The following is a 25781-nucleotide window of genomic DNA, read 5'->3' on the forward strand; positions in this document are numbered from 1 at the left end:
AAGCACAAAGGTGACATATTATAAAATGCAGAGAATATATACCAAGATCATTAAATTACCATCATGCAATATAACAGACTGTTAATGAATGAGAGTGTAGGACATTGAGCAGGAAAAGGGTACAAGCAGGGCTGGTGCTAGTGTCCATGGTGCCCTAGGCATTTTTACAAAATCTTTATAAACACTTTTAACAATTAACAAATTAAATTAACAAATTAAAAACATCTTGGTATACCAAATTTCAGCCCTTTGAGGGTTTTTTTCCACACACACTAAGAATTTAGTAGGTCAGTGTATAACTTCGCCCAGCAGGTGGCGCCGCAGCTTGATTTTTTTTTTCCCCCACACACAGACACACGCCACTAGGCTTTTATATAGTAGATTTTTTATAGTGAAAACCACACAAATAATATCACTGGCATAATTAGGTAAATAAAGGCTAGTGGCTCTCGGAGTGTTATTACATAGTGCCTGGAATCACTAAATGCTGGTAACTAATGCTGCGTTGTTCACATTGCCGACCGGACAATATCCCAGGTATATGAATCTGGGATATTGCTGGGTGACAGAGCCTCTCACCCTGACAAATTCCTGGGTCGACCAGGTTCACACTGAACTCTGGTCTGCCTGGGTCTCCCTGGCAACATCACAAGAGGAGTTTTGACTGGCTCTTGTGATAATGTTTTTGTTTTGATTTTAACTTTCAATAGATTTCGGTGAAACCCGGGTTGAAAAACCCAGGTCTCACCATTCATTCAGACTGGCATCTACCCGGGTCGGACCCAGGAATAAGAACTGAGATCTGCATAGGACCGAAGGATAATAAAAGCTTTGCTGTATCTTTAACTGAACTATTCTCTGGAGTGTTAACAGTTAATCTTGGGTACGCCCATCTGGTGTCATAGGGGAGGGGTTTAGGACTATAAGTTGGATGGGCGGAGTTTGCTCAGTCCTTGGCAGTTTGGAAGTTGCAGCGTGCAGACGTGGATCCTGATAAGTATCTGATTCCCCCTCTCTGTCTCCTGTTTTTTCCTGCTTGTACTCCCCTTTTTTCTCTTGCTTTTCCCACTAGCGTGTGTGTCATTCTCAGCTAATTTTCTCAACCCTCTGTTCTCTCTTTTTCTTTTCTAAATTCAACCCCCTCCGTTTTTCTCCCTTCTCGTCCAGCCCCCCTTACCCCCCCTCCCGCTAACCCCCCCACCCCCCCCTCCCGTTTTTGGTGGTGTTGCATTTTGGCACATTTTTCCCTTCCAATTCCCCGGGTGCCTCCCCCAGTGGTAATGGCGGGTGTTGGTCCCATTCCTTCCTCCGCTAGGCCCAGCGGTTCCCCTCCCTCACCTGCACGGAGATTCAGTGGCAGGCTGAGGGTTCCTCCTTCCCGGGCATCCGCCGAGGGTTATGGTGGTGTTAGCGGGGGTCGCAGAACCGGAAGTGACGGCCGTCACTTCCGGTCGAGGTCAGCTCATGCGGCGGTTCCTCCGGTGGCTGGCGGGCTTGTTATTCCCGGGCAGAGGGCATCCAGGAGAGACAGGTGGTCCTCGGGGGGTAGTATAGCGGCGGGGGGCCCTCCACCCGCTGCTGGTAGAGTTCAGCAGACCCGCGGGCAGCGGGTTCACGGCGGCCATGTTAGGGCGGGCGGGCATCCTGGTCCTGAGGGGGGGCGACCCCCTCCTCTCCAATTATCCCGGGTTCCAGCGGCAGATAGCTCCTCAACGGGCATAGTGGGGGCCAGTTCAGTCATCAGGGGTAGCAGAAGTAGTTTGGGCCCGGTAAGGGGGCAGAATGCAGAGGCAGATCGTGCCTCAGCAGGTTCAGCGGCACATAGGGTTTATAGCAGGGGCAATAGTGCGGTTCGGGGGGAGACATCAGTGGCCCCTGTGGGTTCTGGTGTTATGGGCATCCCGGTGGGAAGGGGGGGGTCCTGTCACTCAGTCTCCGGGGAACATAGGGGTCAGGTGCGGGGTTCTTCGGGGTCTCAGGTCATGGGTAAGAGCCCAGGGCAACGGTCCTGGTCTGGGCATAGGAGAGGCACGCTCGGCTCGGACGAGCGGCGCGAGTCACGCGATGGGGGTGTTCCTGTGAGTGAGTCCCTGGGGGCTGAGAATTATAGGGAAGTTTCAGGCTGGGAGCTTGGTCAAGGGGTGAGTTCAGATCATGGCAGAGAGCATAGAGCGGCGTCCCGTGGTTCCCAGTCTCAAGCTTCTGGTAGTAACATTTCTTTCTCAGCAGAAGCCGGAGGGTATGAGGAGGAGCGGTTCGTTGGAGTGGAGCAAGTCGGCCGTCACCAGGCATGGTCCGGGGACGAAGGCTGGACGCAGGGTTCTGAGACTGGTTCGGCGTTGGCAGGTGAGCGTGATTTGTTTGATGTACCTGACGTGCAATCTGTGTGGTCTGATTGTTATAGCTCTAGTACGGGTTCAGATATGTCTGGGTCTTCCTCCAAGAAGCTGATTAAGAAATTGCGCAAGCATTTTGTACCGCGCGCTGGGGCTAGGCCGGCTGACGGGCGTTTAAGGCAGACAAGAGGTTCCCGTCTTACAGGGGATGAGGAGCTGCGCTGTGCTAGTACCGGGATACTGCATGGGGTTAGAATGGTAGTCAGAGACAGAATTCGTAAAGGCCGACTCATTGACATGTTCGCTATGACCAATAAGGGGAAAAAAGTGGTAGCCCAAGCCCTCACACGGGGTGGCGCTGGGGAGACGAGTTATAGGTCATACAAAAACTGGCTTACAGGTGCCTACCTTTTTGCGGCGTGTTATTTAGAAACGCGCCCTACAGAGTGGATGGACATGTTGAAATATTTACACATGATCCACGAGATGTATGCATCATCACGCCCCGGGGTATGGCTGGCCTATGATGAAGCGTTTCGGGAGAAATATGACGGACATGCGAGCCTCATGTTGGGATTCAAGGATGTTGAGGTATGGTTACAGGTGTCCCAAGATGGCGGGGGAGAGTCTTCACAGGGTTCAGGTTGGCGTCGGCCATCGGGGCGCGGCAGGGGTGCCACGCCCTTTGAGGGTAGGGGCCGCTGTTTCCCTTTTAACAAGTCCGGTTGCCTGCGCGGAGCGGTGTGTAGGTTCTCACACACCTGCACCCGCTGCGGTGGAGGTCACCCAGCTAAGACTTGTGACAGGCAGAGTCGAGGAGGGGGTGGCGACGGAAGTCGAACGGCTCCCGGACCTGCGGAAAGCCGCGTCGCCAATTAACGTGGTCAATCTCGGCCGCTGGCTGGACCGCTACCCAATAAGATGGGCTGCGGAATTTTTACGGGAGGGTTTTAGGCATGGTTTTTGGTTACCTATTGAAGGGTCTGTCGGGATCGCCTCGATGGTTAACCTAAAATCTGCGAAGGTGTTCCCCGAAGTCTTGGCGGAGAAGGTGCGTAAGGAGGTGGCGCTTGGGCGGATGGTTGGGCCTTTTGCGAACCCTCCTTATCGGAACCTGGTAGTGTCTCCGGTAGGGGTGGTTCCTAAAAAGGCTGCGGGGAAGTTTCGCCTAATTCAGCACCTCTCTTTCCCAAAGGGTGCATCGGTTAATGATGCCATCCCGGAAAAATTTTGCAGGGTAGTGTATCAGTCTTTTGAGGAGGCGCTGGAGATGGTGAGATCTTTTGGGCCCGGGGCTTTGATGGCGAAGGTCGACATCGAGTCGGCTTTTCGGCTTCTTCCATTGCACCCGGACTCGTTCCCTTTCATGGGTTTCCATCTGAGCGATGGTTACTATGTGGATAGATGCCTCCCTATGGGGTGCGCAGTTTCATGCTCCTTCTTCGAGTGTTTTAGCACGTTTCTACACTGGTGCGTTTGTGCCGGAACCGGTCACCAAGGCGTGGCACACTATCTGGATGACTTCCTGGTAGTGGGCCCAAGCCAGGGACCCACCTGTGGGGATGTTTTGTTTTCACTTAGGGCTCTTTTTCATTCACTTGGTGTCCCGGTCGCGCATGATAAGACTGAGGGTCCTACTACCCGTTTAGCGTATTTAGGCATCGAGATCGATATGGTCTTGGGTCTTTGTAGGCTTCCAATAGAGAAGGTAGTGAAACTGCGGGAGCTTATAGGGGTGGCGCTTGGGTCTGAAGGGATGTCATTGAAAAGGACTCAGTCTATACTGGGACTTTTTAACTTCGCCTGTCGGGTAATTCCAATGGGTCGTGTGTTCTGTCGGAAGCTGGAAAGGGCAACGTCAGGGCGTAAGGGACCTCACTGTCGAGTACTGCCATCTGCTGAAATCCGGACGGATTTGGCAGTTTGGGATCTTTTCCTGCGGAATTTTAACGGGGTTAGGTTGTGGCCTTCCCCTCCTGTGTCTAGTATGGAGCTGGAGCTACATACTGATGCGGCAGGGGGTGTGGGCTTCGGGGCATATTTCGCAGGTGACTGGTGCGCTGCGCGGTGGCCAGAAGAATGGGTGCAGGCCGGCTGGACTGCTAACCTGTTGCTGTTAGAAATCTTCCCGATCATAGTCGCCCTTGAATTGTGGGCCCCCAGATTAGTAGGGAAACAGATAGTTTTCTGGTGTGACAATTTGGGTGTCGTGTAAGTAATCAACCGGCAGAAGGCCACCTCTCAGCCGGTCATCACACTTTTGAGGAGATTAGTATGGAGGTGTTTAGTCGATGACATTAGCTTCAGGGCGCAACATGTTCCTGGGGTGGATAATGCGCTGGCAGATTCATTATCTAGGGGGGAATGGGAGAAATTTCGAGCCTTGGCACCTCAGGCATCCCTGTCGGGTTCACCTTGTCCCACTTATATCTGGCAGATTGTCAAGCCGGAGTAGAGGGTCTAGCTGAATCATCATTGGCACCCGCTACCAGGTAGAAGTATCGTTCGGCTTGGCATGACTGGTGTGCGTTCCGGGATCAGGGGCGCAAGTCAGTGGCCTCAGGGCATCAGCTAATGCTAGCGTATATTTGGGCAGGTTTCAAGTCCGGTAAGTCCAAAGCGGCAATGTCAGGGGCTTTGGCCGGGATATCCTTTTTTACCAGGCTTAGGAATGAGGTCGATTACACGAAAAGTTTCATTATAGCCAAAGCATTAAAGGGTTGGGCGAGGGAGCGCCCTGCGCTTCCGGATGGAAGACGGCCCATCGGTGAGGCTTTGTTGACGGAATTGCTGGGGGCTATTAAGGAAGTGGCACGTGATGCATTTGAGACAGCTTTATTTCGCGCAGCATTTGTCATGCTTTATTTTGGAGCTTTTAGAGTAAGTGAGGTAGTGGCCTCTTCTAAGTCTTGTCCTTTGTCAGGAATGTTGGCGCAGCATGTTATTATTTCCCCTTCCTCAGTATGTTGTAAAATCAGGAGATCAAAGTCTGACCAGTTAGGTAGAGGGCAGTGGGTTACATTGGCCCCAAAGGTGGGTTTCTTAGTTTGCCCTGTTGTTATTATGAATGAATTTGCTGTTATTCGTCCTGTGTCTGCAATTCCGTGGCTGGTGCATGGTGATGGTACCCCCCTCACCCGGTACCAGTTTACGGCAGTGTTTAAGCGTACATTGTCTAAGCTGGGCTTGGACGGATCCCAGTTCGGCACTTATTCAGAATTGGTGCTGCCACGTCTGCGGCTTTGGCTGGGGCATCAGAACGGGCCATACAGGGTGTTGGCAGGTGGAAAACCAAGGTATATAAGCGTTATGTTCGTCCTGCTCTCCTTACCTAAATCTTCCTATCTTTTACCTATCTATCTCCTGCGGTGGTGGCACAGGTCTTAGACTGCTTGGGCCTTTGGAGGTCGGGCTCGAAGGGCTTTCTCCATTTTTTTCCCACTGGGTTTTATGGTTTCACCTTCGTCTGTGCCTCCGCCCAAAACCTTTTTTCCTTCTTTTGTCGGTGTGGGCGTGTTCTTGGGTGTTTGTGTCTGGTGTGGTGAGCATTTGTTAGCTCTTGTGCTTTCTGTAGTTTTGTCAAGTTCAAATTTTCAGCATCATAGGGGCTCTCTGAGTTCCGTTTTCTGGATGTATGAACACGTATGGTTGCTGATGACTAATGTTTGGTTTTCTCCACCCTACAGACCATCGGACCCCGCTGCGCATCTGGGTGCTGGGACACTCTTATATTCACTGGGCTCGATTGCACAGGGCAGCTAAGGATACTTCTCTGTTTAAGGGGGCAATGGTAGTGCAGTGGATAGGTCGTAGAGGTCTTAGATGGTCTGGTTTTCGGTATCTCCTGAGTAGTTATGTTGTCGTTCAAGGGGTACCCCAGGTCCTAGTTATTCATCTGGGTGGTAATGACATAGGAGGGTGCAAGTCGGTGGATTTGATTTTGCGTATCCAGGAGGACTTGGCTTGGGTGCAAGCATCTTGGCCTTCCCTTGTCATTTGCTGGTCGGATATTGTGCCAAGGATGGCTTGGCGTGCGTTTCCTGAAGGGCGTGTTGCTGATGGAGTAAGGAGGAAAATTAATTCGGTTGTTTCACGGTTTTTACGTTCCATGGGTGGTTGGCGGATTGTACACCCGAGTATTCGTTATCAGAGCCCCTCGCTATATAGGGGGGACGGAGTCCATTTGAGCGACGAAGGCATGGTTATTTTTGTTAGGGATATTTATGTGTTTTTAGCATCAGAAGGTTTTAGTATGGTGGCGGGCCGCGGATCCTAGGGATCCGGGCGTGGCCGGAAAAGCAGTACAGTCGACGGCCAGTGGTTTGGGGCCACATTACGGTATTGGGCATGGTGAACCCGCCTCCCTTCGAGTGAATCGGCTATTAGTCTCGGTTTCAGGCACCGCCCTTGTGGGCTGCCCTGTGGTTGCTTCCAGTATAGCCCAGAGGAGGGGCGGGTTCGGTAGATTCAGGACGTGGTGCCCCGTCCAGGTAGATATGTGATATATATATCTTTCCTTTACAAGCGCCCAGAACCTGACTATTTTTATACGTATCTAACATTGTTGGGAGTTTAGGGGTCCCCCACACACTCTCAGGTTCGCATTTGGCTGCTTCATATATTTGGAGGAAGCGCAGCCTATCCCTCTTTTTCAACCATTCATATATCTTTCCTTTACAAGCGCCCAGAACCTGACTATTTTTATACGTATCTAACATTGTTGGGAGTTTAGGGGTCCCCCACACACTCTCAGGTTCGCATTTGGCTGCTTCATATATTTGGAGGAAGCGCAGCCTATCCCTCTTTTTCAACCAAGGTAGATATGTGCGCCCGGGGTGTGATTGGTTGGTCCCCCACTTGAACCCAGGGGTTTGGTTGTTCCCCAGTTTGTAGTCCTAAGGATATGCTAGGACAGTTGGGTTTTGCCTGGCACACGTCGGACTGACTGCTTATTTCACCTCCACCATGTTTATGAATAAATCATTTATTTGTGCCCTATTTCAGGTCTCATGTCATTAATTCAGGTTATAGATGATAAGATGAAGGAGGTAAAGAGGTTAAGGTATCAGACATAAGACTTTTATAACCCTGCAAAAGACCTAGGTCTAATTCCCGGGTCATCCGACCAGGTAGATGCAGGGGACCTGTTCAAATTCAGCCTCGATCCAGGTCGTCGGGACTCGCCCCGAGTTTTTGAGGCAGTGTAAACAGGGTATAATTCTAGTAGTTCCTGACAGATGCACTGGTCACCAGGGTGGTTTTCTTAGTTGCCGTGGTGACCAGGATTTTTCCACCTGGCACATTGAGTTCCTTTGATTGTACTGGGGACTTCTTACATCCTTATAATTATTGTTCCAAGGTCATCTGATATGCAGATTGTAAGTATTTGATACATAGCTACAGTTAGTAAGGTTGAAAATAAGACACTGGTCGATTAAGTTTAACTTTTCAGAAACTCTACTTGTGTTGATCCAGAGTAAGGAAAAACAAAACCTCCACTGTAACAGTTGCCAATTTAGCCTTATGGGACGATTCCTGTCTGACTCCCAAACTATTTCTGTCAAGATGGCATTCAATTAAACTTTTATTTCTGCTAGTGAAAATGCAAACACCACCTTGTGTGGTAAGGAATTCCATAGCATAACCTATTTTACAGTAAAGAACCCTTCCTATAATGCTGATGGTAAAACATCTTTATTCCATTTGCAACTGGTGACCCTCTTGTCCTCTGTACATAGCATGAAAGTTAATTAGGCACATATAATCATCATCATTTATTTATATAGCGCCACTGATTCCGCAGCGCTGTACAGAGAACTCATTCACATCAGTCCCTGCCCCATTGGAATGTAAGGTAACTACCAATGTAGCGCTTCACTTGATTAGCAGCCAAAATATGTATCACTGAAGATCCACTAGTACTTCAAATTTTAACATATATAACACACAGTTGTATACATACATATGGCGCTGCCTCTACGTACATAGGATACAATTTGAGGATAGACGTATCTGGCAAGATCTTCTAGGCAATAGATAAGGAATAGTCTTCACATGCACTGCTGAATATTGTGAGTGGATACAGACAATATATATCCCTTCAGTAATCTGAAAAATATGGTATTGATATACCCCAAAAAAACAGGAATAATAGTGCAATATGTTTTACATATATCACCAGCCAACAATAAAATGATAAGTCCAGATAAACCCTGTGTATGGATATCTATAATCGACACCCTATTCGTGACACCTCCCTTTCGGGTGTATGCTTACTCAAACACGGTGGAAATCACGCCCTCAAATAAATATAGAGTGAAAATTCCTTCGCCTCTTCCGATCTCATTAACGGAGTTTCTCACCCAAAAAGAAAGAGAAGGAACAAATCTGGCGTGATACCCTTTATTAAAACAATACGGGTAAAAACATATGCGAATGGACCCGTACCCTGGGCAGATGAAATGCTTGCATAACAAATGGTAAGTATGTAGTATCAAAGTCCTCTCACCACCGTGAACTCCACCGTTCTCCCCCACTCGGTCGGGTCTCACTCGCCTCCAAATAAAACCGTTTTATTTGGAGGCTGTTAGGAACCCCTCCAGCCGGCACAACACAACCCGGAATCTACTCTGCCAATGAGGTGTTCACTGGAGCCCCTGATGGTGGGGACAGACTGGGCCGCAGACTGACAGAGGGTCGTGAAGTGTGTACCGGCTGGGGAGAACCCAGGCAAGCGGAGTGAGGTCCACGCAGAGGTCAAGGGCCAGCAGCAGACAACAGTATCGGTAAACAAGCTGAGGTCGGGGGTCACAGGCAGATAGCAGAAACGGTAAACAGGCCAGAGATCAGGGTCACAGGATACACAAACGAAGTCCAATTCAAAGCCAAGGGTCATACACGGGAAATCAGTAGCGGTATCAGAATACAGGAACAGGAACAAGCAGGTCAGCAGACTGGAGCACAGAAGCTATAACCGTTAGTGAGGCTGCAAACCTCACTGCCTTAAATACCAGTACCAGCCAATCAGAGGCTGGCACTCCAATCACATGGACAGGACTCTAACTAATTACTATTAATTAGCCCACAGGCTTGCCTATTCTTGCGCACGCGCCCGGCTGTCCCTAGCCGTCAGGACGCGGCGCTACTGTTATTGGTATCCGGCCGTTGCCTTGGCAACGGTCGGGTAATTCCCGGAAGTGATGTCCCGGTCGTCATAGCGACGGCCGGGACGCCTACAGGAAGGAGGTGAGAGTCGCGGCGGTGCCCGCGGCCGCCGTGACTACTAACAGAGGCGAGTGAGACCCGACCGAGTGGGGGAGAACGGTGGAGTTCACGGTGGTGAGAGGACTTTGATACTACATACTTACCATTTGTTATGCGAGCATTTCATCTGCCCAGGGTACGGGTCCATTCGCATATGTTTTACCCGTATTGTTTTAATAAAAAGGGTATCACGCCAGATTTGTTCCTTCTCTTTCTTTTTGGGTGAGAAACTCCGTTAATGAGATCGGAAGAGGCGAAGGAATTTTCACTCTATATTTGAGGGCGCGATTTCCACCGTGTTTGAGTAAGCATACACCCGAAAGGGAGGTGTCACGAATAGGGTGTCAATTATAGATATCCATACACGGGGTTTATCTGGACTTATCATTTTATTATTGGCTGGTGATATATGTAAAACATATTGCACTATTATTCCTGCCCCATTGGAGCTTACAGTTTAAATTCCCTAACATACACACAGACAGACAGACAGACAGACACGTCAATTTTGAGAGCAGCCAATTAACCTACTGGTATGTTTTTGGAGTGTGGGAGGAAACCGGAGCACCCAGAGGGGACCCATGCAAACACAGGGAGAACATACAAACTCCACAAAGATAAGGCCATGGTCGGGAATTAAACTCATGACCCCGGTGCTGTGAGGCAGAAGTGCTAACCACTGAGCCACCGTGCTGCCATTTTGTATAGATATATACATGTAGCCCCCCCTTACAGCTGGATTGAAATGATGCAGAACACAAAGGGATCCTCTGTTCCCCAGAGTGTATGCAGCCAGGGAAGGTCACTTCACAGGCGAGAAAGGAGCCATGACAGAGCTAGCTAGAGGACGGGTAGAGAAAGAGTGGAGGGCGGTAAGAATTCCCTCAGAAAGAACAAGTTAAACTTTTCGAAGCTTTATATATTTGCCCAGACTGCAGTCCCCATTGAGAATTATGGGGACTGTGGTATTATGCGGTACCTTGCATAATGCAGACGATATCTCCGATATTAGTAAATTGTCCAGATATTTGAAAATGCCTAAACCTTGCGTAAAAAGCTGTTTGTGCATGGTTTAAGGGTTGCTAAATAGGCCCCCTTGTGTCAAAAAGTACTGACTGTAGCTTCATATAGACCTTAAAAAAAATGAAAGCTTACACAATTTCTGAAAAGCACAAATGATATGTCTATTATAAGGACACATATCAGAACAGTAGTTATTTAGCTGGTGTGTGTGTGTATCTACTGCACAAAGGTTCTTATTGTTGGAATAAAAAACCCATGTGGTAGAAGCACAGTTGTTATCTCTAGCTTTTCAAACTCTGTCTCCAGTTCTTTTCTTTTATCATTGTGCTGCAAATAACAAATAGCTGCATTAGCTGATAATATTGCCTATAGCTAAATAATATTGCCATAGATTCATTTGAGATATCAAAGCAAACCTTGTTGTGATAAGTGGTGATACCGGGCAGTATCAACAAGGGTTAAGCCCTTCTGCAATCCCCCTCTTGTCTGGAAGATACTGTACCTATACCATCTGGCCATGTTATTATGATATTGTGTGTAAATGTTAAAATATATTACAAGGTTCACAGAAGAGCCATCCTTGGTACCTATTCAGTGCTCTGAGAGACAACCTATGAAGGGTCCATCCTTGTCACCATTAACATGAGGGCATCCTTCAAATACTTGCAAACCAGGATCTGGTACCTCTCTGGGCCTAAAGATAACAACAACCAACCAGGATACCACACATGACATTTGCTACTACTTTTGGTGAAACCTGTTATATATCTTGCAGTGAGCATCTACACTCTGATGTGTTATGTCTTGACTTCTAATGTTGGCCTCTCCATCATCTTCCTCTCTACAGTCATAGTATCTGAACGGTCCTCTGATTTTCTCACCTACTAACGGGCTCATGCCACCCAAAAAGAACAAACATAATACTCTTACCCCTCCGATTCGCTTCCTACGTAAAGCTTCTACTAAATCGGGGTCTCCCTCTTTTGGTAAGGATCGCTCTCAATCTACCTCAGCTTCGGAGGCTGTTGCTCTTCATCTCTCCCTGCCATGAGTGCTGACTTGGAGCTGGATGCTCCTCCACTCACTGTTTGCACTCTGCACCACATGCTGACTGCCCTCAGAACAAATCTGTTTAATGAACTTTGAGCTTCGATCGGCAGTCTGAAAACAGAAGTTAGAATTGGGAGACCGAACAGATCATCTGGAGGCTAAGATGGAGCAAGCGATTGCCTACCATAATGACCTACTTACCTCTCGGGACCATTTACAAAGCGAGGTCTCCTTCCTCAAAGACAAGGTGGCAGATCTTGAGGACCATTCACACAGGAATAACATCAAGATAAGGGGTATTCCAGAAATGATCTCGAGCCCGGACTTCCTTCCGCTGATGAAAAGGATCTCTTAATTGATCGTATCCCCCGGCTACCTCTCCCACGTTCAGCATCAGGCCACCAGCCCAGATACATGCTACTACATGTCCATTTCATTCCCACCAAGGAAGCTATACTTCGGGCCGTTAGGAGCACTGAAAACACGGATTATCTTGGTGATCTTCAACTGTTCCAGGACCTTTCTGCGACAACCATCAATAAAAGACAATTCTTTCAGCAGATCACAGCTGCATTGTGAGCACATGATGTTCCTTAACGATGGGCCTTTCCTGTCATGCTGCTGGTCCATCGAGAAGGCTCCACCTATGTTTAAGTCCAGCTTCTATCAAACACATGACAAACTTCTGGTGGAGTGGCAGATGTCTCCTCCCTCGGGTCCAGATGCAAGGCAATTTCCTCTCCGCTTAGAATGGTCTTAAGTATCAAGGAACTAGTCATCACTGTCTCCATTTAAGGAACTGCTCCTGCCTCATTAAGCCACGTTTCTAGGACCTGTTGGTTTGACAATGTACGCAATATGTATGCCGACACCTGAAGTGGTCCTATTTTTTGGCGTTTCCTGTTCCTCTCTCCCCCCGTGCGGCGGCGGGTGTGAGGGTTTGACTCCCCTTGTTCCTCGGCGGCGAGGTAGGGGGGTTGACATATAGGCCTCTAGGTGGGTTTGCGGGTTCTGGCGTGTTGTGCTTTGTTAACACAGCTTGGTTGTTATTTCTATGTAACGTATGAGACTTTCTCCCTTTCATACAGTTCTACTTTTATTTGTTGAAGCTTCAATGTTTACATGTGCTCAGGTAAGAAATCTTTACTTTTTGACTGCATATCTTATGTTAAATGTTAATTAGTCACATGGGCAGTGCCCAATCCTTCTACCACCCCCCACATGTTACCTACTTTGCCACTTCCTCTCCTCTGTGGCAAATGCTCTAGCCCCATTCCTCGGGCTAGTTCTGTTTTTTCCCTCTTGGTTTTTTCTTATCTCCTCCCGCCCTCCCAGCCCCTTCCCCTTCCAATGGTTGCTCGTGAGATACACCTCTCTCTGACCGATTACCTTCATAGTCATGTCCCCCGGTATATTTAAACAATGGTTACATTTTTCTCTTTGAAACATACGTTTGAACACTCCTAACAAACGAATGTTAGCACTTACAAATTTTCACAAACGTAGAGCAGATGTAGTAGCAATGCAGGGAACACACTTCTCCTCCCGATCCGCCCCTATGTTCTGTGACTCGAGATTCCCCACAGTTTACTCCACTAGTGGACTATTCAAGAGAAATAAAGTGTTAATTTTATTTAGTACGTGTCAATTTCTCCCTACAAAAATAGAAGATAAATATAGCCGTTACCTAATCCTTGTTGGGTTATTGGATGATAGGAAAGTGACTATTGTTTCATTATATGCCTCTAACTCACGCCAGATCCCCTTTCTAAAATTGTTATGTGAAGAGGTATCCAAAGTTCAACAGGGCCATTTGATCACAATGGGAGACTTAAATTTAACTCTTGACACTAAACTAGATAAATCACAAACCCGACAACAACTACCACACAGAGTAACTTGGGGACCCTCTTTAGCGTTTCGTAAACTACTGATAGAATACGACCTTTACGATATATGGCGGTTGAATTCTCCAGGTGCTAGGGAATACACTTTTCACTCAGCAGTCCACAATTCCTATTCCAGGATTGATTTGATTTTGACTGATAAGTGGACATTACAACACAACAGCTCCGTGAAAATCTTACCAATTATATGGTCTGATCACGCCCCCGCTGAATGGTCTTGGAACCTCCATCGAACAAGGGTTCCCCCTAGGCCCTGGAGAATGCCTTCTTACCTCCTCTCTTCCCTAGAACTGAAAATTGCTTTTTCGGAGGCCTTATCCCTTTATATCCAAACTAACAATCCAGAAGATACGTCTTTAGCCACACATGGTGTGCACTAAAAAGCAGTTCTCAGGGGTAAAGCTATACAAATCAGCACCTGTATGAAAAAAAACATATCTTCACCATAAAAAAAACCTTGCAATCTTAGTTAGCTGCTCTACAGGCCCAAAATCAGACACATCCCTCTAAATCACTACTGAAAGAATTGAACGGCATAAGGAAACAACTAAACACTCTGTTTCTCTCTCGCATGAACACTGCTTTAACCAAGTTACACCAAAAATTCTATGCTTTACGAAATAGAGCAAGTAGGTTGTTAGCATGTAAGCTCAGGGGTAAACAAGCTCGTAACAGAATTAAAGTGCTCCATGATTCCTGTGTTACTAAATCTCATAGCCTTGCCGAGATTGCAAACCTCTTTGCTGATTATTACACTAAATTATATAACCTGGGTGATGACGGCAGTATTCCTCAGTCCACTCCCAACTCATTTTCCGCTTTTCTGTCTCACTTAAATCTCCCCACCCTGGATAGCGATAGTCTGACATCATTCAACCTTCCCTTTTCCCAACAAGAAGTGGAAGCAGCCATAATAAGTCTCCCAAAAGATAAGGCCCCTAGTCTGGATGGATATTCTAACACTTTCTATACCACCTTCCAGGATACCCTTGCTTCCCTACTTACCTCTCTATATAACAACGTGATGGATATAGGTAGCTTTCCAGCTGAAATGCTTTAAGCTAAGATCATCACGATCCCAATGCCGGGTAAAGACCCCTCAGAATGTAAAAATTATAGACTTATAGCTTTGCTTAATACCGAACTGAAGATATTTGCCAAACTTCTCGCTACTCGATTAAACCCATTCCTTCCTCACCCTATCCACCCGGATCAGGTAGGCTTCATACCAGGACGTCAGGCATCCGATAATACTAGACGAATCTTGAATGTGTTTGATTTTGTACAATCCACCCCAGATGAGTTGGTCCTGCCCTCCCTTGGCACGGAAAAAGCCTTTGACAGGCTCCACTGGCTCTATCTGAGTTAAATTCTGCCTCCAGGGTAATATCCTTCACTCAATATTAGCATTATACCAGGGTGCAACAACTAGGAATTTTAGTAATGGATTCCGCTCCTCCCCTTTTTCCATCTCCAATGGTACTAGACAGGGGTGAACCTCTGGCCCAAACAATACGATCTGCACCTGACTTCCCAGGGATCACTACTCAATTTCCCATAAATTGTGTTTGTTTGCAGATTATGAGTTTGTATTCGTTACCAGCCCGGAAACCTCGTTTGTGGCCCTGCAACTAACCCTAGGCCGATACAGTGCTACTTCTTTCTTTAGACTGAATGTTACTAAATCCGCATTGTCTGTTAATATTCCTGCCTCCTCCTTTTATCTCTACAGCAGATGTTTTCCTTTGTGTGGGTACAGAAATCCTTACCCTATCTGGGTATCCAAGTTACCCGTAATATCCCTGACCTATTTGAAGCCAACTATGTCCCGTTACTCCAGCATCTTTCATTATTGGCCAAGAGTTGGGTCAACTACAAGGTCTCCTGGTTGGGTCGTATTGCTTCATTTAAGATGTGCTTCTCCAGAAATGAATGAATATCTTTCATACTATCCAATATGTTGTACCCAAACTTTACATGTATCTTTTTTAGAAACCGATGGGATCATACGTATGGAAACAAAAGCGTCCTGTCCTGGCTTACCAATGTATGACTCTCCCTAAGCAACAGGGGAGGGGGGGGGGAGGTTGGTACTCCTAAATCTAGCCCTGGACTAAGAGGTCTGCATATTAACTTACCTTAGAGATTGATCTCTCCCTCTTAATGCAAAGCTGTGGGTTGACATGGAACGGGGCTCCTACTCGACCTTTCCCTTTGAGGACCTGCTGTGGACCCTTAAATTTGCTTCCCTATCTCCCTCTTGGATGCTCTGCTGATTTAGGATAGATTAATGAACTGACATTTTGAGCTGTCACTGCCAACTCGTAATATCTCCCTTCAGGCCCTGTCTAAACTTATCCTGGAGCTAAAACTCACTACCTGGTGCTCTAGGGGACTAACCTCCCATTAAGATCTTTATGCTCAGGACCTTTTCCTTCTATTTTCCCTTATCCAGGAGCGTTTTAATATCCCTACTAAATACATTTTTATGTATGCTCCCAAAACATATTGGTAGGTTAATTGGCTGCTATCAAACTTGACCCTAGTCTCTCCCTCTCTGTGTGTGATTGTGTGTCTATATTAGGGAATTTAGACTGTAAGCTCCAATGGGGCAGGGACTGGTGTTAATGAGTTCTCTGTACAGCGCTGCGGAATTAGTGGCGCTATATAAATAAATGATGATGATGATATGCTCAAATTCGCCACTAGATAAGTTTGATCTCTAAGACAATGTACTCTTTATAGCTACCTCCTACTCCCGTGGTTGACAGACTGACAAAAGGCCCTAACAGGGAAGGAATAACTTTCTGTTATCAGTATCTCAAGTCCCTCATAGTACCCACAAAGTCCCCATCCCAAGCTAAATGGGAATTGGACCTCCACCTTAACCTTTCCCCAAAGCAGTGGGAAACTATTTATACTACTTTGCACCGTATATCTAATAACCACACAGAGATGCACGTTAAACTGGTTAACAAATTATACCTCACCCAGGCCAGGCTCCATTTTATGTGGCCCTCCCAGACAAAATCATGCTGGCATCAATGCAATCAAACAGCTGATATATTTCACGTCTTTTGGACATGCCCCATCATACAGCCTCTTTGCCAAGAAGTTTTTGATTTCATTCGCACTGTTTTGAGAGGCCCCATTGACATGGATCCAGGCATGGCACTACTCCATCTTTATCCCACCTCAGTCCCTAGACATGACAGATATCTCCTGGGTCACATCCTAATAGCGACCAGAGCAGCAATAGCTCAGAATTGGAAGGCTGCCGCTCCCCCTACCGTGCCTAGAATCATCTCCAAGGTCCAGCATAGTTTTGAGATGGAGACAATCGAAATGCCTTATTCTACGTCCGCTTCGGCACCCATCATGAAGTGGTTTAAGTGGCATGAGTAGGTCACAAAGGGAGCAGGAGCATCTGGAGGACACCTCTCCCACTCATTTGCCTAAAGCATTATCTGACTCCCCCCGAGAAGGCTGGTAGGATATTGTTTATCTATGTTTTTTTGTTTTTTTTTCTCATGTTGTACCTAGGAGGGTCTATATTTTCGCACTGGGTAACATCATGTCTACTCTTCATACAAAGTATTGACAATATCTTCTCTTTTCTTTTGAATATTATTAAACTGTGAATTATGTTGTGTTGTAATACTCACTGAGCAACTATATCCCCTTCCCCTTGATGAGGGACTCCCCCTCTCCCCCATGTTATTGTTTGACTCCCTTCTTTTGTTCTGTACCCCATACCTGTGCAAAAATTTCTCAATAAAAATTTATTGAATAAAGAGTCAAAAGGGACTTTTATGTTGACCTTAGAAGGGAACAATACTGACTATTACTATATTGACTACTACCTTGACGGAAGAAGGTGACTGTTGGCAAAGCATTGCCCTGGGATTAACTTGCTAAGCAAATACCATATATTGTATTGTTTTTTCCTTGATTGTATGTAATGTTGTATTTGAAATGTAATTCATTTATTACATTCACAAAAGTGTTATAGCCCTTTTGGTGTAGAAATAAACCACTGTTATATTCAATTATATTTGCCTAGGTCATATTTTGTAACCAGTAGTAAAAGTGCCAGGGGAAGATAACCGATCAAAATACCCAGAAGTGTATGTTTTAATGTTGGTCATGAACTCACTTAAAACTAGGATCATACCTCACTGACAATCAGAAGTAAAAGAGCAGCTGGTAACCCTGGTATTGTGACAGTTGTATTAACTAAGGGTGTGCACTGGGCACTTTTAGTGTTTTGAGTTTTGGGTTCTGATTAGCTTGAGGTTTTGGGTTCTGATTTGTTTTGCCAAAACACCTGACGAAAGGTTTTGGTTCTGATTTCGGGTTTTGGGTTCTGATTTATATTTAAAAAAGCATAAAAAGCACTAAAATCCAGTTTTTGTTTTTTTTCCACTCCTACGCTATTATTAACATCAATAACATTCAATAACAATCATTTCCACTAATTTCCAGTCTATTCTGAACACCTCACATCTCACAATATTGTTTTTAGTCCAAAACGTTGCACCGAGGTAGCTTTCTGGACTGCGTAGTGGAGTGGCCCCGGTACCCAATTTGGTACCGGGGCCACAATACCTCCTCCAACTGGTCTGAATTCCACTGCACATATGGCTGCTCCTACATCCTCTGCAGCATATAGACTGAGGGTGTAGTTCGAGCGCGTCACTACCGCTTGTTTTCGCCGACCATGGTACAGAGCATTCAACATTGAGATCCCATCAAGTATGTCAAAGACAGACAGCGTCGAAGTGTTATTTGTTGACTTTGGGAACAAAAAAACTGTCCCTGTTGCAAATCTTCGTGCAATGAAGAGTGACTTTTTAATTTAAAGGCTCAAGCTTTCAAGTGTAGTGTTTATAACATCATTACACCAACAGGTAAAAATCCTTTTAATTGGGATAATGGAGCCACAAAGGAAATTGCCCATATGTAATGCCCACACAATGTTACTGGCGTTGTCCGACACCACAAATCCCCAGGAGAGTCTAAGTGGGGTAAGCCATCAACCGTCTAAATCCCACTCCACTGATGGTGGACACCGGACGCACGTCTAACACCAACATAGCTGTTAAGGCCGCAGTTATCCGCTTTGCCATAGGATGACTACTGTCGTACTTTGTGCTCATGGCAAACAACTTTTGGACGGTCACATAATGCCAAAAAAAGATTTGCAAGATGGAATTGTCCTTGGGCCCTCCCACCCACCCTTATCTTGTTGAAATAGGACATGCACACTTTAACAAACCAATCATTTCAGCGACAGGGCCTACCAAACAACTGTGGCTGAAATGATTGGTTTGTTTGGGCCCCCACACCAAAAAAGCTATTCATCTCTCCCTGTACAAAATAAACAGGCTCTACTGAGGCAAGATGTCGTCCTCATCCTCATCCTCTGATTCCTCTCCCCCTTCAGTGTGTACTTCCTCCTCCTCACACATTATCAATTCGTCCCCGCTGGACTCCACAACCACAGGTCCCTCTGTAGGATCTGGAGGCCAGTGCTGTATTTGATTGAGGAATTGATAATTCATTTTTATGAACATCATTTTTTCAACGTTCTGCGGAAGCAACCTCCTTCGCTGCTCACTGACCAGGTTCCCCGCTGCACTAAAAACTCTTTCGAGTACACACTGGAGGGGGGACAACTCAGGTAAAATAGAGCCAGTTTGTACAGGGGCTTCCAAACTGCCTTTTTTTCTGCCAGTAACAATATGGACTGTCTGACATGTCTATTTGGATGGTGTCAGAAAAATAATCCTCCACCATTTTTTCAATTGTGACAGCATCCAATGCAGCGACAGTAGACATGTCTGCAATGGTTGGCAGGTCCTTCAGTCCGGACCAGATGTTGTCTGCATCCCCGCTAGTGGGTCTTTTAGGAAAACTGAGCTTTTTCCTCGCAGCCTTAGGTGTGAAGAAAATGAAGGTGGAGCTGTTGGCATGTCACGGTCCTCTTCAGAGGACAATTTCCTGACCAGCAGGTCTTTGCACCTCTGTAGACTTGTGTCTGCCGGAAACAGAGACACAACATACACTTTAAACCGAGGATCGAGCACAGTGGCCAGAATGTATTCTTCTGACTTTAAAAGAGTGACCACTCTCGGATCCTGGCAAAGCGTACGATGGGCTTCATCCACAAGAGCTACATGCTTGGTGGAATCGCAATGGTTTACCAGCTCCTCCCTCACTTTCTCTTGTAATATAGATTGCAGTACCTATTCTCTGGAACTGCTTAAACAATGAACGTAGTAAATGTAATATAGATTGCAGTACCTATTCTTTAGAACTGCTTAAATATTTATTGTTTTATTAATTTTTGTCTAATTTTTAAAATAATTTTTTTTAGTAATTTTAAAGAGATTTTAATAATTATAAAATTTGTATGGACTTAGCACAACAAAGCACAGGACTAAAGCAACACTGGACTCAGCAGGACAGACACTGGCCAAAGCACTACTGGACTCAGCAAGGACAGAGCACTGGACACAGGCATAAAGCACCATTGGACTCAGCAAGGACAGAGCACTGATCACACAGGAGCACTACTACCCTACACACCCTCCCTCTTGCTAAAAAGAGGGTACCACTGCACTAGGTATCGCTATTCCAGTATCATAATATAAAGGTTGAAATAATTTACTGGATGGTGCACTGCTACACAAATGATTAATATTGAAGCATAAAGAGGATAGAAAGAAATTGTGTATTGAAAGGCACTCAGCGATCTTCTTATTAAAGATAAAATATCTAATTCTTTATTGATATACTTTAAAATATTAATATGTTCCTCCTAATTGAATAGCGAAATATTTAAGTGACTAAAGTGAATTAAAATAGCAAAATAAATTGCTATGCCCTGCTACTTGATATCAATATATATATATAGAGATGATCAGTGTATAATAATCACTATATCTAGCTACCTAAGATACCACTCCAAATAAAATTGTGTGGTATGTGTACTATAGTAACCTTGATTGAAACCAGTGTGTGTGTGTGTGTATGACTGCACAACGGAATCACCGATATTAGCAGGAGAATCACAGACACATCAGGTGCCTGATTGATAGCAGCATAGTAACTATCTAAGCAGATTACAGGGACAAAAGAGTGCTAGACTATATAAATCATTAATTACTAGCCAGAGTTTCTTTTAAACCCTAGTAATAACATATACCAATGCTTAATCTTTTGTGGGCTTATATAAACATATATGTATATTGATGTGATTGCACATGGGGTATATTTATATGGAATACTCATTATACCAAGATGTCCCATTATTGGAAAATGTAGTTATTATAAAGTATGAATGGGATAATGAAGTGCTCTTTATAATGAAATAATTATCGGAGATCTTAGTCAATCTACATATAAGCTCACTATCTTTGTAACTGTGTCAAGTATAATCACATGACCATTGGTTTCAATCAAGGTTACTATAGTACACATACCACACAATTTTATTTGGAGTGGTATCTTAGGTAGCTAGATATAGTGATTATTATACACTGATCATCTCTATATATATATATTGATATCAAGTAGCAGGGCATAGCAATTTATTTTGCTATTTTAATTCACTTTAGTCACTTAAATATTTCGCTATTCAATTAGGAGGAACATATTAATATTTTAAAGTATATCAATAAAGAATTAGATATTTTATCTTTAATAAGAAGATCGCTGAGTGCCTTTCAATACACAATTTCTTTCTATCCTCTTTATGCTTCAACACCCTCCCTCTTCCCTGATGTCAGGCGAAATGAAGATGGCGGCCGCAAGGTGAGTATTTATGACATCCGAGTATCGCGAGATCCGACGCGAGACTTGGATGTCATAGCCTCGTTTCGGATTCCTTTGGCGGCCGGAAGTACCCGAACAGTGCTCGGATCCCGTCGGATCCGCACTGTTCTGGTGGGCTCGGATTAGCGGAATCCGAGCCCGCTCATCCTTAGTATTAACCAAGTGAGACATGACTGGTGTAAAAGGCTCTTGGATAAACTGTGTACCTGAGCCTGAAGGGATCCTAAATCAATGGAACATACAATGTTTTGTATTATTGCTCATTAAAATCCTCTTTCCTAAAAATCAACCCTGGTTACAAATAATACAATACAATAAAACTGCATTATATGTTGAGTATAGCGCTGCAGATCTTTTGTGGCACATTATAGATAAAATATAATATTTTTATTATTAATAATTATAGAGCACTTCACAGAAGAAAAAAAAAAAAAAAAAAAAAAAAGATTATGGGGTTAGAACAGACATTTTTAATTGTAGCTCTACAAATAGTCACTGCTTCGTCCCTTCCTTTCTGCTCAAAGGCAGCAGACAAAATGAGAATTAATCACAAGATATAAACCATTACTCTACTGATGTAATTTTAACCATTAGCTAATGAGATACTGGATAAACAACTACTGAGCTGAACCAAAACTAGCTTGCCAAGAGAGCGAGTGAAATATATTCCTCTTGATTAGAAATAGAGTGACGCTTGAAGAAGATGATAAAATTCATGGCTTATACGTTACATGATGTAATTAGAACCTATCTGATATAGTAAAAAAAATTATTTACCCTCATCCTACCATTTCCTTCTACTTTACTTTACTACTCCCAACGGCACTGAAACGTATTCTCTAGTAACCCATTCACTGCTCTGGTACACAGAGAATTAGTTGTGCAGAACATGTCATTATACTAGAAAATTAATGTACATACTAAATAATGCATCTGTAAGTGTAGAATTCATTAAGCTGTGTTATATCTCATTGCCTTTATGTGGATTGCTACAGGGCCATCTTATCAACATTTTGGGACCCCGGGCAAAGCAGTGCACCGGGGCCCCTATATATACATATATAAAAAAAAAATATTATATATATGGGCCCTGCAGCCCAGGGAGGCCTGTCGGAAGAAGCAAAAAAAAAAAAACCTGAAGAAAAAGAAGAAAATACTTACCTTGAGGTCAGCTGGCGATCCGGTTCCCTCCATGGTATCCTCCGCCGTCGTGCTCCGCAATGGATGTCGGGCGGGCGTGATGATGTCACGCCCGACATGCACTGCGAGCACGACGGAGGAGGAGACCAGGGAGGAAGCCGGATCGCCAGCTGACCGCAAGGTAAGTATTTTCTTCTTTTTCTTCAGGTTTTATTTTTGCTGCCTCCGACGGGCCCCCCTGGGCTGCAGGTCCCCCTGGCACCTGCCCATTGTGCCCGATGGGAAAGACGGCCCTGGATTGCTAATCCTTATGTAAAATCAACCATAGAGGTAATAAATGCTCAGAAAATACAGAATGAAACAAGAAGAAAATCTTTAAAAAAAACAACAAAAAAATAAAAATAACTCAATGCCAGTGATTATAAGGAGGACATTTCAGTAGGTGAAGGACAAATATGGCAAGATGACTTATTATAATGCACTATAAAATCAGAAGATTACAGTGCCTATTGATCATGGATATTCTTTGTTTGTCTGTTCATTTAAACTGTTATTTATTAAATAGAATTCTGTCCTTGAAGACATAGGTGTCCTGTTTTGAATTAGCAGCAGTTACTGCTATCATTTACTGCTCTTCTTTGTCATTTATACAGAGTGTAGTTTACTAAACAATTGTGACAAGTGTCGAGGAGAAAACTACGAGTAGTCATTTAGCAATGACCAAAAGAAACATAGAAACAGATCATCACTATTGAAAGCGAGCATGTCTGAGCCTTTTATAACGAATCATGTTGTACTATGCAGTTTCTAAATCTAGCCATTGTGCTTGGAACACAAAACATGTGAGTCAGTCATAATAAAAAATAAAAAATTAGCCCCTAGTCTCTAGCTGGATGATCTACTCCAGTGTCCAATTGTGCAAGACAACCCAGGATAATAACTACCTCCATGGGGAAGGCAAAATAAAATGGGTCCCAACCTGGTGCCTTGGGCCCTAACCAACCCCACACGTGTATTGTGGTGTGGAAAAATAAAATAACCCTCTAATGCCCATGGAAATACTTGCTTACTCTCCTGGAATATTCAGGAGACTTACCAATTTCCGGGAGTCCTCCCAGACTAGCAACAGAGTAGGCGACCCTCCTGGCTCCTACTTTCTTGGATGGGACCTTGATGTGAATCATGCCATCATGGCCCTGCCCACCACTGCACAATGACGCAAATTCGTTATCATGCCCCCCACGCTTGTTCCCTGGACCACGCTTCCAGGAGGTGAGGTCCAAAAATGTAAGCAAGAATGATAGAGATCAGAGTATAGTCTATATACTGCAAGAGATGTATCTATATATAATATATACATACAATATTAGTAAATAGAGATGGCGCTAATGAGAGAAGATAATATTCAGATCATTGCAATGTCCAGAAAAATCAGTAAACTTTAGTCTAATTGGTGTTTATACTTGCAAAAACATGTACATTGAAGTCCACAAAGCACCATTGAAATAGATTCCCACTTGAAATGATGTGATTTTATCCTCAAAGAGTTCCTTCAGATGGTTACCACATTGATCCGTTCATGTAAATCATATATAAAAGAAAAGAAATATATCTTAGTACAGCTTGTACCAGCAATAATCTAGCTGAACTGATCGACACCTCTTATTAGCCAGTGGAATATAATACCTAGCATGCAACACCACGTGGTAAATCACCCCTTTTGGGTATACACTTACATAAAGAAAGTGAAAAAATCGTATATGGTGTCATATGGTATTCCACTAATATTCATCTGGATTTGTAAAATTATTTTGACTGTTTTTTGGATATCTATTGCTGGAGTAGATTATTTGTAAAATTATTTTAAATGTTTTATGGATGACAGCTATTTAAATATCTGGTACTGCAGTGATGTGAGTTAACTGTCTAAAGACCTGGGTTTATTCATTAAGCCCCCAGAAAATCACAGTAATAGGTTTAAGAGCTGCATAAGCTTGATTTATTGAAATTGAAACACGTCGGCAAGGAACAGGTGACGCCAGATGAACTCATAGGGGGAACTCCCTTCTACCCAGCACCAGCGGGATTTGTAGTGTATCGAGCCGGCGGTCCGGGACTGGACATTTAACACCCATTACATGCCCGTTTTTTCTGAGTGGGGTAAGAGTCCACCCTTATTCAGCGATCCTGGTTTTTTATGTTATTTTATATGTTTTATGTCAGTTTGAGACTGTTGTCTAATAAATATCTGTAAGATTTTACACATGAGAGATTTTTCTCTTCTATACTGGAACGACAACGGAAAAACACCCATTACAGATGAATATAAGTGGAATACCATATGACACCATATATGATTTTTTCACTTTCTTTATGTAAGTGTATACCCGAAAGGGGTGATTTACCACGTGGTGTTGCATGCTAGGTATTATATTCCACTGGCTAATAAGAGGTGTCGATCAGTTCAGCTAAGATTATTGCTGGTACAAGCTGTACTAAGATATATTTCTTTTCTTTATATATGATTTACATGAACAGATCAATATGGTAACCATCTGAAGGAACTTTTTGAGGATAAAATCCCATCATTTCAAGTGGGAATCTTTTTCAATGGTGCTTTGTGGACTTCAATGTACATGTTTTTGCAAGTATAAACACCAATTAGACTAAAGCTTACTGATATTTCTGGACATTGCAGTGATCTGAATATTATCTTCTATGATTAGCGCCATCTCTATTTACTAATATTGTATGTATAAATTTGTGATCATATGTTGATGGAATGTATGTAAGTGAATAGTGGCGGCTTTTTTGATTGGTCAGTGCAGACATACCAGTGTTGTATACAACTATATATAATATAAATATGTGCTGCCACAGCATAACAGTGAGGTAGGTTTTTTTCCTTAATGTGGATGAAGGACCATTTGATTTCAAACTTACTTGTTGGACTACAACCAATCAAAACTACAAGAGTGCACAAAGAATGAGGGTCTGTAAGTTCTTTGGAGGTCTATTAAACCTTTTTTTTTTTAAATGAGTATATGTTTCTCTATGCTTTTAAAACTATATTTTTTATTATAATACAGTGCAAACAATAACATGTCCAGCATATAATATCAAGAGTAACATACAAAATAAAGAACAGTTCAAACATTGCAAACAATGTAAAATGTATGCATTATTTTTATATTATCTTGATTTATGATTTATAGAATAATGT

The 25781-nt window shown here is 44.2% G+C and overlaps 1 protein-coding gene and 1 long non-coding RNA gene across 4 annotated transcripts in view; one reads left to right on the top strand and one right to left on the bottom strand.

Annotated features, from left to right (window-relative positions):
* The window catches only part of RASL10B (RAS like family 10 member B), a 97118-nt gene that overhangs the window by 34638 nt on the left and 36699 nt on the right, over positions 1-25781 (bottom strand). The gene's annotated exons all lie outside the window — the stretch shown is intronic.
* On the top strand, positions 6561-7334 carry LOC142140271 (uncharacterized). Its single transcript, XR_012688367.1, has 2 exons — positions 6561-6826; positions 7153-7334. It is a non-coding gene; the product is annotated as an uncharacterized LOC142140271 (long non-coding RNA).

This window comes from Mixophyes fleayi, chromosome 2 (assembly GCF_038048845.1).
Source record: "Mixophyes fleayi isolate aMixFle1 chromosome 2, aMixFle1.hap1, whole genome shotgun sequence".
Lineage (NCBI taxonomy): Eukaryota > Metazoa > Chordata > Amphibia > Anura > Limnodynastidae > Mixophyes > Mixophyes fleayi.